Consider the following 14,296-nt stretch of genomic DNA (forward strand, 5'->3'; position numbering starts at 1 on the left):
GCTATTGTGTCATTTTTATTTTCATGCTGCCGCTTGTTATTGATGTCTTTGCTCCCTGTTTCAGCTGCTGATGTGTGTTAATTCCCCAAACGCTGGTAATTAATGGCACTCGTCAGAGTTACTGGCTGTGTACATTCATAATGTTGCTCTTCAAAGATAAGATAAGATAAGATAACCTTTATTAGTCCCACACGTGGGAAATTTGTTTTGTCACAGCAGGAAGTGGACAGTGCAAAAGTTATGAGGCAAAAATTAGAATACAATAAGAATAAATACAGTACACAACTGTACAGAATAGAATAAAATAAAATACTATATACAGTAGAATAAAATAAAATAAATATACAATAAGATAAAAATAGAATACAAATACAAATGCTATATACAACTGAGTAAAAATACAACGATGACAGAAAGGATTATTGCACTTAGTATTATTGCACATGTATGGATGTGTGTGCTTGATCAGTTAAAGTCTTTATTATGGAGTCTGACAGCAGTGGGGAGGAAAGACCTGCGAAATCTCTCCGTCCCACACCGTGGGTGCCGCAGTCTCCCACTGAAGGAGCTGCTCAGTGCTGTCACAGTCTGCTGCATGGGGTGGGAGACGTTGTCCATCAGGGATGACAGCTTAGCCGCCATTCTCCTGTCACTCACCACCTCCACTGGGTCCAGAGGGCATCCTAGAACAGAGCTGGCCCTTCGGATCACCCTGTTCAGTCTCTTCCTGTCCCCAGCAGAGATGCTGCCGCCCCAGCAGACCACACCATAAAAGATAGCAGAAGCCACCACAGAGTCATAGAATTTCTTCAGGAGTGGGAGTGACCCCCTCCCCCCTCCAAAAGAGTGAAAACATTAGATTGCACAATCAAAAGGGAACTAAGAATGGCACTTTTTCATGAATTGTGCAACATTTTAATCTACGCGCTGTGATTCATAGCGTCATTTTACTAGATAAATCAGGGAGTAAGCCCTATTGCTTAATACTGATACTGACTAAGGTACAGCGGAAGGAAAGAAGATTAATGGGAAAAAGAAGTGATAATAGTTCCTGGAGCACCTGGTGTGGTCTTCTGCTGCTGTAGCCCATTTGCCTCAAGATCTGAAGCGTGATGTATTCAGAGATGCTCTTCTGCATACTTTGTTTAGAACAAGTGATTATTTCAGTTCCTGATCCCTTCCTATCAGCCTAAAGCAGTCTGGATGTTCTCCTCTGACCTCTTATGTCATCAAGACATTTTCACCCAGAGAGCTAACAGTCACTGGGTTTGTTCTTTTCCACAGATATGGTTGGTCTCAACCATATCTGAATGCCTACATACACTGAGTTGCTTGGCTGATGAGATATTTACATGAACATGCAGTTGAATAGGTGCAAATACTGTAAAATAAAGGAAAATCCTTCCATGGCCTGTGTAGCTTTCCTGCTGTTGGCACACATGCTGTCTATAGCAGGCTATGAACTCATCTCTTTTGTGCTGTAGTTTCTTTTAAACATCACAGTAATGACTTTAAATAAACTAAACATCTGTTTGTAGTTAATATTATACACAAGATGAACTCACTGTTCGCTGACTTATTTTGGGATGCTGTGTAAAACTGACCGAGCCAATAAAGCTGTCACAGGGATTAATCGTGGCGACCAGAGATGGGCAGTAACGCGTTGTTACTGTAATCCGATTACTTTTTTCAAGTAACGAGTAAAGTAAGGGATTACTATTGCAACTTTCCCGTAGGAACGCTGCGTTACTGCGTTACTAAAACCGTGATTTTTTGCGAGAATGTCTCATGACAGTGACTTAGGCAAGTGCGACGTTCGTGACAACAGCTGTGTGCAGATCAACAATGGATCACATATCGAGTGCAGAGAGAGTATGAGCGTGCAGCGTTTAAAGCGTGGAAGTACTGACCTTACTTTGAGTTTGATTCCATAAAAAGTGACAAAAACATTAGCGTCCGCTGTGCGTGGGAAGAAAACTTCTTTTTACAGCGAAAAAAAACCCTAAACTTCCAAACAAGCACCGAGTAGCTACAACGTAATGGGAAATTCACAGAGAAACTCGTGGATTCTTCCACTGACTGCCGCGGCACACCTGCACCAGGGTAAACCTCCGCCTACCCTGCTCCTGCTTTACAGGTGAAAATAGAGCAAAAGGACCACTGAGTCTTTGACTTTATTTATTTTCTGCTGTGTTTTACTTGCATCTATTTGAAAGACTGAGTGTAAACACAAAAAATATTTTATTTTATGTGCTGGAATGTGCAGAAAATAGGTTTAAATGTTAAACTAATTAGAGAATGTTGCATATAATAAAATTTTTGCTTGATACATAAAGTTAAAAGATTAAAACTAATAAAACAAGTTTAAAAAAGAGACTTTTCCATTTGATTACATTTTGTATGATGGATTATGCAGAAAAAGTAGAATTGGGCTGAAAGAGCTATCGCTTTATCACCTACTCAGGTTGTAAATTGTGTTTTTAAAAAGTAATTGAGTAACTAAGTAATTAATTACTTTTGAAAATAAGTAATCAGTAAAGTAACTGGATTACTTTTTTGGGGAAGTAATCAGTAATTAGTTACTGATTACTTTTTTCAAGTAACTTGACCAACATTGGTGGCGACTGAAGAGGAAAAACTATGAGACAGATGTATGCCATGCTCCAGTTTGTTAGAGGAAGTTGGAGTTGCACTTCTCAGCTTACGGAAGTGTTCCTTTAACAAACAAGGGGAATCAAGAGCACTACCCCCTGGTGAGAATTAAGCCTTTTGGTGCTGTGCAGATATCAGTTACATATGTGGTTTTGTGGCTATTGAATGTCTCCTTGGACACTATAAGGCAGCTTTATACACACATACACACACACACACACACATATATATATATATATATGTGTGTGTAATTTGAAGTGTATATGGTTTTAGAAGGCTCACTTCCAGGAGGGCAACTGCAGTCCTCCAACCCCTTCTGGAAAATCTACTGTTGCCACATATCTCTCCACCTAAGTATTAAACCAGCTACTGCGTGTGACAAGTTGACACATGTTATCTGCAGTTTGGGAAAGTCGACCCGGAGTGGGAAGAACCAACTGAAACAGCAGACTGAGTTCGCACGGGGATTTCATTCTTCGGTACCAGTGGGTGCATTATTTTTCCTGATTAAAAAAAAGTACAGGCTTGTTTGTGTTATATATTAAAGTAAGAGGAGTGCCGAGCATTCCAGTGACATTAGAAACCTTGTTTCTTTAGTGCAGGCTGGGTTTTGCTTGGCCTGTACTTTGGTATTTGCCTAAAAATACCAAAGGTTTGAATCAGCACTCAGGAGCTGTTTTACTGTTTATTGTAATTTAAACAAAATTAGGACATATATATATTTGCTGAGCACATACTTGGATATCAAATGAATCCTCTATTGAATGTAAAATACATAAAAACCCCATTAAACAAGTTAAAAATAAAAAAAGCTTAATGTACTTGGTAGTAAAGGAGGATAAGGACGGGTGATGATACCTGTGTGTCAGAATGGTGGTCTTACCTCGTGTCCACTTAGAGATTTTCCCGTCAGCTGTCAATCATACTGCCCGCAGACCCCGCCTCCTACGGAAACACAGGGGGTTGTCTGACACGTGATTAATTCAGTATGGCGGATCTGTTGGATGACTGATTTTTTTTTTTAACGGCACCGACGGGTCCTAAAACCCTGCTCCGTGGATGCTGTTAAGCAGCGGGAGAACAGCAACAGCTCCCAGCCAGCACAGCTCGGTTCAGGTACTGTTTCTGTTCCGTGTTTGTGGAAAAATAAACAGTGTTTGCTTTGAACGTTTAAGGCACATGATTGAAAAAAAGTTAGCGATGTTTATCTCTGGGGTCGCTGCGCTTTGCGTCTCCCCGAAGTGAGCTGCAGTCGTGGGGCAACTCCACTTTACACTGTTTCGTGTGGGTTTGTGGGTGTTTTACAGTCAGCTGAAGGAAGCCGTGAGTGTTGCGCAATAGATGCGTTGTTGCTCACTTTCAGCAGTTTGTAGTAGGTTATCAAAAACAGTGTGTTGTGCAACATTGTTGCTCAGCTTTCAGTTCGGTAGAGGCAGACTGCGGTGAGAAGCGGACTGTTATTAAAGCGTATTCACTGTTTCTGCCTCGTGTTGGCACACTGCCTTCATGATGACTTTGAGGTTACAGCGAAGGGCTGCCAGATGTTCTGGGGAGGTTTCGGCGCAAACAGCCGCGCTTCCAGCGGAGCTGTTCGAGCTCACATAAAGTTTTGTTCTTGTAGTTAAACGCACCGCTTTGCTCCATAGTTCCTCAAGTAACACAGAGACAGCACGGGTGTCCGTGTGCGTGCGTGCGCGCGCGTGTGATGGAGGTTTCTGCTGAGGTCGGACCGCGCTGCCGCAGTTCTGGCTGTAAACTTTGTCTCGGTGAAGTGTAAACAGAGCGGAGCAGCAGCAGGGCTGTGCCTGTGCTCTGCTAAATCTCCTGTAAGCCTTCACTAGTGGAAACTATTCCCTCAGCATTACAAGCTCTGGAGCACTGCTGGCGCATGCTTGTAAACTCCAGGCCCCACGGGAACAAGGTCACAGCAGTCCACTAAAGAAATGTCTGAGTTGTCCTCCTAAAGGATGAGTCTGCCGAGAGCACAGGCCAGACTGGTGAAGATGTAAAACAGCATCATTGAATTATGGCAGGATCTCTTTCTACAGCCTGCTGCCTGTTATATTCTTACTCTTTAAGAGCTGATGTTCAGCAGTGTCTGTGACTGAGAACTCGTTAGGCATGTCTGATCTTCTGCAGCTTCAAAACGTCCTCATGTGGTCTCATTCAGTTGTTTGGTGATGACGGATGTCATTACATCATGATCTCAATCCTTTGAAGGTAACAGCATAGTGAAGATGATGGTGTAAAAGAAATAAATGTTTGTGAGCCAAACGCTCGGGCTTCTGGCATCTCTGAACGATCAGCTCTAGACTGTTTTTCACTCTTGGCTTCTCGTGATGTCATGCAATCTCAGACACGCCACACTGATTGTGAGCACAGCAGCTGCAAACTTGAACCTTCTGACTGAGACGGGCAGCCAACCAGAAGAAAGCTGATTTGGGGAGTGAGTTAAATGGGTTGTTAAGACAGTGGATAACCTGAGAGGTTACACCAAGGCCTACTGTAGGATAAAAAAAGGGTTATTTGAACGTTGGAAAAGTGACTTCTCTAAGGAGTTGAGTCCAAGTATTGAGCTGGAATAAGTGGGAGAATAAGATGGTTGGAGGATGGGTGTCCCCTTTAAGAAGCATATGCAAAGTCTTGTTGTACAAAACAAACTCTAAACATGCCTAATAAAACTCCACGGGGCTGGCAGCCTGTAATTATTCTTTGGCCACATGAAAAATTCCAGAGGAAGACCATATTATGGCGTTTTGGATTGCAACGCAAAGCCGCCACAAAAAATGTTTTTGTTTGAAATAAATGGTTTTGCATTTGCACAAAGTTTTTCTTTGTGGCGATTACTGCCATTTTGCATTCTACATGCAAAGAGGAAATGTTGACATGGTTGTAGTGCGTGGTAATGATTTCAGTTATTATTATCTAAGTCTCTTTCTTGTTTTCTTTGTAATGATCATGGGGTGTGAAATATCTTGCAGTTCCTCTGGATTTTAGTCTTTGTAGACCAGTGATGATGATTTGTGTGGGTTATTGTAGAATGTGAGTGCGAAACGGAGTCGGACCCTTTTGCTTTCTGGCAAGGACGACCCTACAAGAGTTGATCGACCCACCCAAGACAGTTCTTGGATTTTGACCAGATGCTCTGTATCCATCTGTATCTGCATCTCCGTGATGGGGGTGTACAGTAAGCTACAGGAGAAGCATAAATAATCTGGTCAGATTTCAAATGAAACACCTGTTGTATTGCTTGTATTGACTTTAAAAGACAAAAAGTCACCTGCACATTTGATTTTCCCCTTTCGACAGCTTTACGTGGACTAAGGACTTAAAGGATAACTGAGAGTTTTTAAATCACTGTAAATTAATTGTGAGTCCATCTAACAAAACATCTGCATGGCTTAAACACCTGCAGTAACTGTCTCACATTTTAGACTTTTGTGTTTGTGGAACTGAATTATTCCTAATTGTACTGTGCAATGTGGGATTTTGATGTGGGCAGCACAGTGGTGCAGTGGTAAGAACTGATGCCTCACAGCTGGTCAGCCGGGGCCTTTCTGTGTGGGATTTGGGTGTTCTCCCTGTGCAATCCAAAGACATGTGCATGTGTTAGCTCTGCGATAGACCAGCGCCCTTCCCAGGGCGTAACTCGCCTCTTGCCCAATATCTGCTGGAGGGTGTTGGATCTTAGGCGTTAGTGTTTAAGAAAATAGTTTTTTTTTCTTGTAATATTTAAGCTAAATGAGACTTAATAGCACAATACAGACTGGAAGTCCCGCTATTGTTATTATGTCAGCCATATTATGTCCACTTTAAAGGAATCTGTTGCAGTTAGTGCCATGTGCAAAAGGCTGTAATATTAGGAAGTCTGCATTTTCAAGCAGGACTTTGGGTTTGACAGTAAAGAAAAAGAGAACTTCTGTCTGTCTCTAACACTGGGCTGATTGGGGTAAATGCAAAGTAACCAGTCTTTTCATCTTTTCATCAGGGAAAAAGCTTTTATATGATGGCCTGCAAGTTGTGCTTTTGTTTGTTTGAGTATGAACCGAGAGTGCACTGTGAGATTGTTTTGTATTTCTATTAGGAGCTATTAGGCGGATTAAAATGCTGGTTTTGGGAAAGTACAAGGAAAAAGAGGTTTTTTTTGTTATTTTTCTTCAATCATCTAGTTGATTCAGCCTCTATTTTTTCCTGGAATTTCCCAGACAAAAGTTGACTAACAAGACAGGTGATATGTCATGCTGATATCTTTTGGTCGTTACTCCAAACTCATGGTACTAAGTCACGTAATAAGAGAGGTTCAAAGTTATATTGGTCTTTAAACCAACCAAGCCTGAGGCAAAATTCATAAAGTACCAGAAGTGTAGGATAAGCATTTCACAGTGTGACTGCTGACTACCAACTGACCAATAGGAATGCAGTGTGAAATGATGCACTGATCAACGAGCGCTTGTGAAAGAGCCAAAACAAACTCAAACAGTATAGATGGAAGTAAAGCATGCAGAACAAAATAGTTGAGATTCCAACAAAGAAGAAAATCTTGTTGAGAAGCTTTGTTTGTATGATTTGTCCCCCAGCTGGTATCATCACTGCGCCAAGGAGGGTGTAGCACGGAAAGATATAGTGGATGTATAACAGCTGTACATCTTGGCCCCAATTCAGTACTACGCATTAATATCATAGGGAGTACATGCATCAAACCTCTAAGTTCCATGTTGGCTTGTAGTATACTCAGAGGAGTACAGAAATCTCAAGATGTGTAGAATAGACTAGAATAGCCCTTTATTGTCATTGCACATGGACTATGAAAATGTAGGTGCTCCGCATCAACTGTGCTGGGATAAAATATAAATAGCAAACAGGAGAAATGTGTAAAGTCAAGAAACAAGAGAAATGTAGACAAAAATAGGAGAAAGGCGCACATAAGAGAAGTTGCAGTAAGTGACCTTAGACCAGTAAGCACACGGGCTACCTACATCATTACCTTACCAAAGTTCATGAGCACTTCTGTCCTAAGTTTGCCTCTTTTAATCTCTTTAATAAGCTCATTTATCTTGGTTCCATTGTGCTTTGTGAAATTCTGGGTCTGACTTTCCAATTTCCTTCTATTATTTAGGACAAGCTGGCGCTCAGAACGTTTGCTTGTTTGTGGACAGTTTGTGGACGTTGTTGGATTCTAATGGGTTCTATTAATGCGACTGTTGTGCTCGGAGACAAATAAAACCCAGCAATCCACAGTCACCCAGTAGGAATTTGTAAACTGGGAAGGTCGTTCCACCAGCTCACTGCCGTTCTGAATACTACTGTATCTTTGATTTCAGTCTGTATTCATTTATTCTTTTATTTTGTCCTTCTCTTGATTGCACAGTGTTTGAGAAGACACTAATATAGTTTGAATGACACTTGGGGAAATCGGCTGCACATGAATCCTTCAACTAAAGCAGCCAACCAGTCAACAGATGGTTACAGTACATTGTTTTTTCTCATTTGGCTTACTGTTATGCAAGTTTATAAAAAGAAAGGAAGCTGGATATTGGCCAGAAAAACAGCAAAAGTAAACAAGAGGAAGATTGAAGGCAGTAAAAAAAGGACTGTGAATTTTCAATGGCCAACTGTAAAGAAGCTCTCAGCCTCAATTGATGTGATTTGAAGCTTGATGAATCCTTGTGTTGACCCCCTTTGGGTGCTGTATGAGTTCATTGCTGTTGACTATTCTCCAACATTCAGCTCTATCCCCAGTTGGTGCCTCAAAACTCCAATAAAAAAACCCTGTTTAGCTCTTTTGTTCTTGTCCTGACTTTGAACCTCTAAAATCAGTTAGCATGTGGTTGGTATTTGGGACAGGCACCCCTGTTTGTTCACATGTTGTTTATGTTACACTGATTGGCTTTGTAAATGGCATTGGAGCTTTGGTTTCATACTCAAGCAGCATGGTCCAAATAGTAATTTGTCTATCGAACCAAAACTGCAGTTGACAGTTGCTTTTCAAATGAGTGTAGTTTAGATTTTAATTCCTCTTAATCACCATATGTTGGTTTTAGTCTCACTTCAATAACCTTCATTGTGCCATGTGTATTTAGAAAACTAGATGCAGATGGCAAAAGTTGCTTCTCGGTATCTGACAGTGTTAAAGTTGGCACATGCTAACCATTCAGTGTTTTCCACATGTAAACTTGCGCGGCTGTAGGTCTAACGGCCTCAGTATATTAGCAGTATATTTTTCATTATAATTTCTTTAGCTGTCTGTTGGAATGACACCATCACTTTACTAGTAGATGATCCCTTTGCGTTTTTTCTCATTCTTCTGCTGCTAGCCGCCTTGTTGCTGCCCTTAACAGTTTGGGTTTTCCGCACAGGTCGGGCTGGCTGGCTGTTATAGCGGTCCTCAATGCCATTCACCTGCTTATGCACCAAGAGTCTTCTACATCTGTATTTACTTCAATATCACCATCTGGGACTGACGCTGGCAGTGGTGGTCTTTCTTCGTCAGCAGTTGTAACCTTTTTCTGTAACCATGACCTGGAGCACATGGACAACCGGTTCACCTGCTGCTGTGCCAGGCTTACTGATTTAAAGTCAGAGTTGGAGTTACTTGCGTGAAGTATATTTGAATGAATGAATGAATCAATGAATTTTAGAAAGCAAGCATGCACACACAATACTTGCAGACTACTCCCTCCCTCCACAATACCTCCTACCTCTGTTACGGTTGTCAAAAAAATAGATTCTCAGATACTAACTTGACTGATAATACTGCAAATTACTTTGTGATTATGTTATCATTTGCAGCAGTACCAATACAAATGACAGCATCTTGGCCTCCTCCAGTTGACACAAAACATCACACAGAGCAGTTGCAGACAGGTAGGTACACAGCTCCTCCCCTTACCAGCAGCTGAAGTATTTGATGTCCACAACACTGAACAATTTTGAGAGGTCATGAACCATCATAAATGTTAACTTGGCCACCAAACAATAATTTTAGTTGCTTAACTATTAGGAGTTACAAACCCAGCCTCAGGGGATCACAAACTAGTGTACGCCTAGTGTTGGTGTTGGTCCCATGCCTCCTTAATTGGGAGCGCTGCTTTAGGAATTGCATCTGGTATTAAAATCTTTGCCAAATCAAAGGTGGATCTTTCAGCTGAAGGTATTTTCATTTGATAGCAATGTTAGCCATCTGTTAAGTTATTAATTATGATGTTACAGACAGACAAAATTGATAACATTTGTCTCCTGGCTTAAAATTGTCATTAAGGTAGCGGGCTAAGAATGAAATCATAGCATTATCGTTCTTGCCTGTCTGTAACATTATAATGACCACTGTCATGTTTTAGTGTTTTGGTGCTCCCTAAGACAATCTTAAAATATTTGTCACATACATATTTTACAATTACTTTTTTGCACTATATACTATATATAGTCCAATCAAAAATGGTGTTGTCACTGTTTGCACGATTCTAACATTTCTTTAAAAAACAAATGGCTGTATAAATGCTATAGAAGAATCCGCCCATTTACCATTTACAGTATCAGTGTGCTAATGTTTGGATTTTCTAAACCAGTAAGAATGTAGGGAAACGTGCAACCTGATAAAATCAGCACACATTGCTTATATTTTGATCCAGAAAACTTTCAGTACAGGTATGTTGATGTTAACCTTCCAGGAAAGACAGCTGTGCATGCTAGGACTTTTCTATTATTAGCAGAAGAGTGCTTTGTTACGTTCAGACTTGTTCATTAGTATAGATTGAAATTTCACTTTAATCAAAGAAAATGGATTTTGGCCCGAAAAGAAGACAAAGATTGAAAGCAGCAAGAAGGATGCTGGGATTTTAATGGGCGGCTATACAGAAGCTCTCATCCTCAACTGATGTGATTTTGAGGTTTGATGAGTTCTTGTGGTCACCCACATTATTCTCCCACAGTTCAGCCCCTTACACCCTGTTGGTGCCTCGCAACTCTAATAATAACCCGTATTAGCTCTTTGTGTTTTTCCAGGACCTCCTCCTGACTTGGAACCCGTCCTAGCGCTCTGAAATCGGTTATCAATAGGTTTGCAGTTTGGAAAGACATCCTTATTAGTGCCCATTTTGTTTTCCTTTCACTGATTGTGTCTATTAATAGCACAGCTGTGTTGGGTTAGAGCTTGGCACCTGTGATGGACAGGCCTGCACACTCAGCCATTGTGCAAATAGCCATTTTTTTAATAGGCAAAAGAAAGACCATTTCAGGTAATCTGTCTGTTCTTGTGATGGGAATTTTGGTTCATATTCCCTTCCTAGTTGCATTAATATTCTCAAACTATTAATTTAAAAAAATAACTCAACATAAAAAGTTGCATCTGGTTGAGTCAACCATCAGCTGAGGATGCAGGAAAAGTGAATTTTCGGGCATTTAGCTGGTGTGCTTCACCCACGTCGGGATATTTTATTTGACATTTAGATGAATTCCAGCATTTTGTGACGTTAACCCAGTAATAAAAACTGTGACTGAAGATGAGTCAGTACATGAACAGAAGTAATGCTAAAATGGTATGTTGTTGAGAAATAAAACACGACCTCCACCACTTTAGGCTTGAATGTTTAGTAATGATTTGCCTTCACCGTAGCTGCATTTAAAACATTTTAAAGTCGCTTAATTTAAAAGACTTTTAATGCAATATCCGTGATGTTATTTGAATTTGTGTAGAACTCCGGTACCAGGTCTCGAGGCTGGTCTCATGATTTTTATCTCCAGTCATTTCATTAACATGTACTCGGTTACTGTTTTGCATTTTGATGTGGAACATTGTGTGCTGTATTGAAGTTGATATGAAGGGAAAGGTGTCAGTAAAATGAGGACTTTAAAGAAAAGATGATTTAAAGAACTTCAAGTGGCCGAGGCTTGTGTCATTGAATAGACTTCATCCAAATATCCACCCGCTCCTGAACCAGAAACACTGTCAGAAGTGTCTTACCTGGACTGTTCCTCAGTAGTCTAGCTGCTCTTTTCAGATAAAAGTACATTTTGGAGTAAAGAGGCACAGAATCCAATGGATTTGAAGTCCAGCGTGACGTTTCTGTGATGCTTTGGGGTGTGATCTGCTGGAGTTGGCTGCTGTTGGTCAGCTGTGCTTCATCAAGTCCAAAGTCAGTGCAGCCTTCTACCACGAGATTGTGGTAGAAGCTCTTCATGCTTCCATCTGCTGATGAGCTTCATGGAAATCCTGATTTACTTTCCAGCAGGACTAAGCTCTTGTCCACTGTGCCAAAACTACTGTCAAAATAAGAGCAGTCATTTCTGTGAAGGTGCACGCAGGCAGATATAATGCAAGACCTGTTTTAGGGTTTACGCACCCAAAAGTGATGGAGTACAGGTTCTAATTCTTATGACCACAATCTACCTTTTCAAAGCAATGACGGTTTCAGGCTTTTTGGAAGCAGTGGTGGTGCAGTGATTCAGCTGTTCTCGTAGGTCTTTGGCATGTACAATCTAAAACTATGAGATTTGAATCTTTTTTGTTGTTGTTGAGTATTTTGGCTTTGAAAAGAGCAGTTTTGTTCTTAGTGTCTCGTTTAAATAAAGCAGGAAACCTCATCAGCTTCAGTCACAAATGCAATTTTAACATTCAGTTAACGAATGCCTCAAACTTTAGTTATCACTCACGTCAGGAGAAACTGCAGAAAGTGAGAGTCTGCATAGAGAGCTTTATCTAGGGCACACTTTATATACCTCAGCATCAAAGGACATTCTTATATAAACAGGACTGTCTCATTCGGTATATGTTTTGAAATTATATCAGCTGTACATTACCCAGCCCTTGTTTTACACCCTGAACTTCACAGTAGAGCTGGGCGATAGAACGATAACGATATGTATCGCGATATAACTTTTACTCGATAGAGAAATTAAACTATCGCGATAGACCTCGCCGCTCTTGTCCTCTTTAAAAAAGAAAAAAAAAAAAAAGTCAGCCAATCCAAATTAAGTAGCGCAGAGCCGAACCAATCACAGCCGCAGCGTCACGTCGCGTTACTTGTTACGTACAGCACAAGTGCCAAGCCGCACGTGTGTTTGTTTGGGAAGCAGCCAGCGCGTAATGGAGGAAATGAGTGCGCCGACTAGAAAAATCAACCGAGCGTGACCGAAGAGAAAACAGATGATGGTTCCAACGCCGGAGAGATTGTCGAACGGAAGAGCCATAGAAGTTCCGTAGTGTGAAGGTATTTCGGCTATTTCAAGTCTGACAAAAAACAGAGTAGCGTTCACTGTAAATTGTGCCGAAAGCAAGTCTGGAAATACAATAAACTGGTGCATGCGTCACACTGTGCGCCACGTTATTGTTTCGGTGAAATGAATTTCTACAATACTGTTAATTCTACTCTCTGCAGTGTTTAAATGCTTACATATACACACAGTTACTGTCCCTCCACACATACGACTCGGTTCTGCTTCTATGCCCCAGCTTTGTTTACTTTTCCCCACCGAGGCTTCTAGACTTCTGATTGGCCAACATTTCTGCACGGTTAGGAATCTAGCGCCACCTGCTGCTTTGGCATGTTCATAGCAGCGTTTTCCTTCATTTCTGCCTTTATGTGTGGACGGGATTATTTTTTAAAACGAAAACGGAAAATCTCCGTTTTCAAAAATACCCGTGTACGTGTGGACGTAGCCTCAGTCTCTGACTGGAAGCGCTAATTCGTCATTCGGCTTTTGTCAGACTAAAGTAACTGTTAAAACTGTTTGAAAAGCTAAGCTATACAACAAGGAGAGATTGAGAATTTCCTTTTAGTTCTCAGTTTATTTGATATTGACAAAAGTTAGTCAGTTTTGTCTGTTCTTCTGTAAAACAAACTAAGATTTATTTTTAGAATTAATATTTTGTTTCTAAGTGGAATTGACAATTTAGTCTGTTTTGTTTGTTCTATTTTGAAACTTAAACGCTTTGTGTAGTTTGCAATATTTGCCTTTATCTATCTGAAAAAGTCTCATGTTCCTTAAGTACATCTACCCTGTTGAACTTATTATGGGAAATAAATATTTAAATAAAAACAAGCTGCTGATTATTTCACATTTTACTTGTGAGCAACGGCACATTTAAATCTTACAAATATAGTTATTTGGCTTATATCGTGATAGATATCGTTATCGCCTGAAATGAAAAAAACATATCGTGATATGAAAAAACCTTATATCGCCCAGCTCTACTTCACAGATGGACCGACCAGCTCCTGTCAGACACACTACAATATTCTACTTTTGTCTTGGTGGTAATAATAAAGCAAAAAGCTTCCTGTTGGGCCATCCACATCTATTTCAAGAATACTGAGCTGCTATCACACTGTAAAGACTCTACACCTCAGAAACATGTCAGTCCATGGCATACAAGGCACTAATCCCATCGCCAGCTGAATAATTCATAGTCAATTAGGGCTGAGAGGCTGAGGCGGTCTTCATGGAGCAAATGCATTTTCAATGATTCATTTCATGAGCTATGCAAGGGGTCTCTTAATTGTTGTTTACTGCTCACTATCCAACCACATGTTATTTTTATGCTATCGTGATTACTCCCGGCAGTGCTCAGAGTGCTTGGGAAATGAAGTCCATTAAGGGGTCCTGAGAGCTGTTTTCCTGTCAAGCGCCATGAAACGTTTCCAGATCC

At 40.7% G+C, this 14,296-nt stretch overlaps 1 protein-coding gene across 2 annotated transcripts in view; it reads left to right on the forward strand.

The window, feature by feature from the left end:
* The first annotated feature begins 3,650 nt into the window (after positions 1-3,650).
* The window catches only part of hdac4 (histone deacetylase 4), a 124,766-nt gene continuing 114,120 nt past the window's right edge, over positions 3,651-14,296 (forward strand). For both annotated transcript variants that reach the window (XM_085434677.1, XM_085434678.1), the window contains exon 1: positions 3,651-3,768. The gene's annotated coding sequence lies outside the window, so the exon portion shown is untranslated. The remainder of the gene's footprint in view (positions 3,769-14,296) is intronic.

The sequence above is a fragment of the Copadichromis virginalis genome, linkage group LG16, assembly GCF_057382275.1.
Source record: "Copadichromis virginalis isolate Kocher_CV1m ecotype Utaka linkage group LG16, C_Virginalis_male_GT1.1, whole genome shotgun sequence".
Classification (NCBI taxonomy): Eukaryota; Metazoa; Chordata; class Actinopteri; order Cichliformes; family Cichlidae; genus Copadichromis; species Copadichromis virginalis.